This window comes from Symsagittifera roscoffensis, chromosome 1 (genome assembly GCF_963678635.1).
Source record: "Symsagittifera roscoffensis chromosome 1, txSymRosc1.1, whole genome shotgun sequence".
In the NCBI taxonomy this organism is placed as follows: Eukaryota; Metazoa; Xenacoelomorpha; order Acoela; family Convolutidae; genus Symsagittifera; species Symsagittifera roscoffensis.
Window position 1 is genome coordinate 44,058,275 of NC_087062.1, and position 6,690 is coordinate 44,064,964.

A 6,690-nucleotide genomic window follows, 5' to 3' on the forward strand; every position below is an offset into this window, starting at 1 on the left:
GCATGCGCCCAATTGCTTGTAACCCAAACATAGACCTACAGTCAATAGGTATTTACTGTAAATCCGATATACAACATCACATTCGAACGAAACGATGATAAGAACTTCTCAATAAAATGGATACAATACAGAGACATGAGGGTTCTCAGATATTTTTTGGCAAGACTATAGCTGATACTTTAAAGATATTAAAGACTTTTAAACGGTGCAATACATTTAAACGGTGCAAACTACCGACAACAATATATTTCATCAATAAATTTTTTTAGTTATGTCAAAATCAAAAATGAACTCATGGTTTTTCACGGATAGCCCTTCTATATAATAGAAAGATTGACTATATTATGTTTTTTTTTTGGATTTCGCTTTTCACTTCTGATACATACAAAAATCATTGACAGGTAAGCGTAACACGCATTCTGTTTGCAGGATTTTTTGGAATACTTTCCAACTCAATTGAGAAAATCCTCCTTGATGTTCAGATTAACGAATTTAACAAAAAGCCATCTATGAAACCAAACAAAGACGATACACAGCCTTTAATCACCCTTTATCTTTAGTCCCACAAAATTATAGGAATACTATTGTAACCACTGAACATACCTCTCCAGATAGTAATTTCCCACGAAGTCAATTATCTTATATAACACTCATTCAGCAAAATATTGTCGACACACATGAACTAATTGTAGAACAATCACACACAATAAATTTTCGTTCTCAAACAATCTTCTCTTTAGCCCACAATGAGCCGACAGATTGGATACCTCAACCGTTCTCCTTCCTGTCCATCAAACCTCCAACGACAACCTCAGACCTCGCCTACCCAGTTTTTCTCCCCTACTTCTCCCCTACCCAGTTTTTCTTCTAACTAACCACGCATGGACTTAGACAATTCAAACCAAACAATTTATAACACCATATCTAAATTTAATAATTCTGATGTAGAAACCCCTGACAAATTCCTTGACTCCGAACCTAGCTCTACAAGTTTTTCCCAACCACTTTTACAACCCATCATTTCCCCGCTTCCTAATGAAACCTTCTCCCCTACCCAGTTTTTCTTCTAACTAACCACGCATAGACTCAGACGATCAAACCAAACAATTAATAACACCTTATCTAAATTTCATAATTCTGATGTAGAAACCCCTTACAAAATTCTTGACTCCGAGCCTAGCTCTACAAGTTTGTCCCAACCACCTTTACAACCCATCGTTTCCCCGCTTCCTAATGAAACCTCTTCCTCCCCCTTCATACACTGACGCTACCCCTTTCCTTTTCCTACAACAACACCTTCATGACACAATTGTTGCATTAACAAATCCTCAACTCATTCTGTTCAAATTACACCGAGAAGAACACAAAGAGTTTTTGAACGAAAGCACCGTAACACTACACCTCAATTCTTTTTTAGTCGTCCACGTTCATCCCAATTATATTCCCACTGCCCGCAACACATTAACACCCCAAAAAAATTTTTCACAATTTATCGCCCCCCCCCCAAATAACATACTAAACAACAGACTATGGAAACCAGCTGAACTTTTTTTGTTGATGAAAATGTGCTAGTTCCCCCACTCTCTGGATCACCTACTACAACTTAACTAACCCACTGGAGCTTCCTTTGAAACATAAACCCGAAGATAATGAACTTTATAATTCCATCATTCACCAACTCACCACCGCGCTTAGCCAAAACCAATTCATTGCCATCGCTTTAAATCAAACATTAAATCGAGTCAAATCAACACGCGATAATCGATTTTTGATTAAGCATTACGATCATACCGTCACCAGATACATGGAAGATACGCCACACGAAAACAATCCAAACACTTATCCTCAACTAACAGAAATTTTTTTCATTAAATCAGAATATCTATTTCATCTAGATAGCACAAAGAAGAAATTTGACAATATAATCGCTGACTCATTTGCAAACAACGAGGTTTACGAGCCATTTTTCAAAATATTTAATCGTTTAGCACTAACATTTAACTTCCTTAAACAAAAAGAAAGAGATATTCAGCGCTCAAACGAATTAATGCTATAAATAAAACAAACCCACACGTACACATATCATAGATTCAAACAGAAACACTACATAACCAACTCACCATCCCGTAACCTACATCATCGTTTCATGTTCAAAAAATCAAAGGAAACATCACCATTTTATTGAATTTCACATTTTGCATCAAATCTACTAACTTACACGGCATCCTCCGTTATTGTGATCCCATCCGACAGAAAATATTTTTTGCCCACTGACCAACACTTTCCCAATCGACGACGCCCGTCTAATCATCATTTTTCACAGCCCATTGAAATAACCCTGCTCGAACCAATTCACAATACTAATTTCAATCATAAACTTTTTAACCTAATTCAAAACACAAATCAAGATACTTTTCAACACTTACCGAAGAAGTAAAAATCATCAGAGCGCTTGAAGTTTTTTGGCCTCTGCTACGCACTAAAAATGTTATCCTCATGCTTGCTAAGCTTCTAGTTACATCAAACACCATCAAGACCAACTTCCCCCATGGTTTTTTCCCCGAAACCGAACCCTCGTAAGAATAAATTTTATTATTTTTACAAACACATTATTGAAACTACATAAAACTAAATTATTACATACATACATAAAAACAGGCATGCATAATTACATAAATACATACAAGCATGCATATATACAAACAAACATACATTCAGTCACTCATACATACATACATACATACTTACATATACACATACATGCATACATACAAACACATGTACATATAAACATACAAAAATACATACATTTATACATACATACATACATACATACATACATACATACATACAAAAAACATTTTTTTATACATACATATATACATACAAAAATTACTACATATTTACATGCATACATACATACATCATGCAAACAAACATAAATAGATACACACACACATACATACATACATACATACGGACATACATACATAGATACAAACATACATACATTCTTTCATATGTACAAACATACATACATAGAAACCTATACAGATTCATTCATACATTCAAACATATATACATGCAGGCATACATACATACATACAAAGAAAAAACTTACATACATTTATACACAAATACTTACATACATACATAATTACATACTTACATATATTCATAGATACATATGTAAATACAAACATACCTTCAATTTTGCGTTGATTTATAAATACATACTTTCATCCATACATATAAGCATACATGTATACATACATTCATACATACATATTTGCATACATACGTACATACTTACATACACACAAAAATTTAAACATACATACAAAATTTCATACAGACATACAAATATACATACATTCAAAAATACAAACAAACATATATTCATAGATACAATCGTTTATAGATACATACCTTCGTTTTTCCCTATATACATACATACAATTATTCATCCATACATCCATTCCTACATTCATACATAGATACATACATAAGTAAATAAATACATACATACATACATGCATGCATACAAACATACATACATAATTACACACACATACATAACTACATACATACATACATACATGCATACATACAGAAATTCATATATACTTACATATATATTTATTTATATACATACTTACATACATACATACATATATACATACATACATACATACATACATACATACATACATACATACATACATACATACATGCATATATACATACATACAAATATACATACACACATACATACACACATACATAGATACATACATACATATATACATACATACATGCATACATACATACATACATACATACATACATACATACATACATACATACATACATACATACATACATACATACATACATACATACATACATACATACATACATACCTACTTGCATATATAGATACAATCCTACATTCATAATTACATGCATAAATAGATTTAAAAATAATACATACACACTTCTGCCAAAAACAGTCGAAGTTTGTGTTTCAGTCATTTTTCTATTCGTTTTTTTTTGGGTCGAAAAATCCTCTGTCGATTGTTTTCTCTGCGTCTATTACTTTGAAGAATTTTTCTCCACTAATTTTTCCTGATCGCTGTTAATTTTTCTTCGAACGCGGTTAACTTTACCCTTTGGTCGCAACGATCGCGTCGCGGGCACATTGCTTCTGTTAGAAAAATCCCGAATTACTCATTTTGGTCGGGACAGTCTGGAAATACCAAATTTTTGCCGCGACCGTCTGATCATAAAACCAAAATCTCGACCCGGGTATTTTGGCGCCGAAACGGAAACGTCACACACCCCGACCCTTAAATCCACCCCTGAACTAAAAAATTAGGCAGAAAAAATGCACAAGATCACATTGCGGCATTTACAAGACATTTGTATTTTCAGAGACAATTTTTTTATAACGTTATAACCAAAAAATTTTCTCGCCAAACTCTCATGAATGATTATTTTCTCTCGACCGGACGTGGAAAAAAACTCAAACAACTTTCCGTTACTTCGAAATACTCGTTCAGACATTAGATTTTTTAACTCAGTTTACTCAAAACGAAACTTTTTGGTCGAGACGGTCGAAACATACCGAACTTTGGTCCAAATGGTCAAAACATAACAGTTTTTGGCCGAGACAGTCGACCCGGGAACATTGATTGCATCTCAGGGCAAAGCCTTTAATGTTCCGACTGCCCCTTAATCCATATCGAATAATTTTTGGGAGAAGAAAATACTGAAAAATTATATTTTTTGGACAAAATCAAAGATCAATTGTAAAACTTTGAGTCGTACGAAAATATTAGGACCGATTAACTAGCCTTAATTCGTTTGGAAACGATTTTGTTGGGTCAGATAGTTCGCCATTCATAAACAGTTTGTGTTACGCTTTCAGCATTACGCGCACTGACAAAAAAGAATAAGGATCGATTCTTCTATAAAAAAGAATGTAAATTTAGTTGAGATTGATTTTATTGAGAAAAAAAGTAGGAAGATTAAATAGAAAAGGTTAAGATTGATTTAGATTAGTTTTAAACTGATTAAAAACTATTCAAAAATCCCAAACAAAAATTAATCTAAATCAATTTTAAAGTGATTTACATCAATTTTTCTTAGATCTTAAATTGTTTTTGTTTTTAGGGAGGTTGAAACAGATTTAAAATGATATAAAAACATCTTTTTTCAATCGAATTTTATCATTTTTGAAATTGAATTACATTTGATAGCATATTGTAGCATAATAAAAAAAGCAAAAAAGGTTTTTGAACATATCTATAATAAACTATGGTTTCTTCGAAAAATGTGTGCTCAAAACTGATCCATTTTAACCATTTTTTTTAGTTTTTCAGGTTTCTGCCAACAATCTGATTTACAATGATGATTTTTTTCAATTTTGTTGCATGATTTTGAGCTCAAAACTGAATTTAAATTAACAAATTTTCGTGATTTGTTTCATAGGTTGTTTCCCAATATCTGATTTACAATGATAATTTTTGATGATTTGTTGCAAACTTTTGCGCTCAAAATTTGATTTATTGTAACCCTTTTCTTGATTTGTTAATTAAGTTTATGCCCATAATCTGTTTTACAATGATGATTTTCTATGAGTTCATTTTATAAATCCGAACTCGAAATCTGATTTTTGTGGACCATTTTGTTGATTTTTATAACATCTAGCACGTCTAATTTTGTCTTAAAAATCGAGAATGAAATATTTCAAATATTTTTTAAATTGCATATTTTTTTCACAGTGGGAGCAAAAAACTGATTTAAATTGATTTGAAATGGATTTTCAAGCGCTTAAATCGATCTGCTCAGGGTCTCTTAAAATGCATTTAAATGGATTTTTGTAAGATTCAGATGAAATCAAGTGCATTTTATTGAGTCCGAAAATCCATCCAAATCATTTTCAATTAATTTTATAGACAAGACAGATCGACTAAATCATATTAAAATCCGTTTCAGCTCCTAAAATTTAAATTTGAATCGTTTTAGAAGAATTTAAAATCGATTTAAAATTAGTTAAACTAATCCGAAACCGTTTTTGTCAGTGAGGGTATGAGTACGAGACTGCTAGTATCAGGGCAAAAATTTGATTGTTCAGACTGTCCATAAATTCGTCTCGAACAATTTTTGGCTACTGAATAATTGACGAAATATGATTTTTCAGCTGAATGTTAAGAATCGTGTATTGAATTCATTAGACTATTTAGCCTGCCTCAATTGAATTTGGACTTTGAAAGTGCGGGATAATTCGCAACGATAATACGCGACGCTTAATTAATGCGCGTCGAACTTTGAAGATCAAAGTATCAAACGCTCACTAATTAGGTTAATTTATCAGTGAGCGTTTCACAACAATCTTTCAGCCAGGATAGTCTAGTGCTGCGCGAGAACCTTCTCGGGCCAATAAAGATCTATGGATTGGTCCCACGAGGAAAATAATTTCGAGAAATGGTTTGAACAAAAGAAAACTACCCCGAGCAATTACATTCCTTACTTTCTGCAAAGGTCGGAACATTTGAGTCCTGTAATTAATTTTTTGAGAGCGTATGCATTTTAACGTGATCTCAAATTTTTAGGCACATTACAGTATTAAAAGAACAGTGAAATCAGGCATAATTGTTTGGTTAATTGGCAATCTGTTGCTTTCAT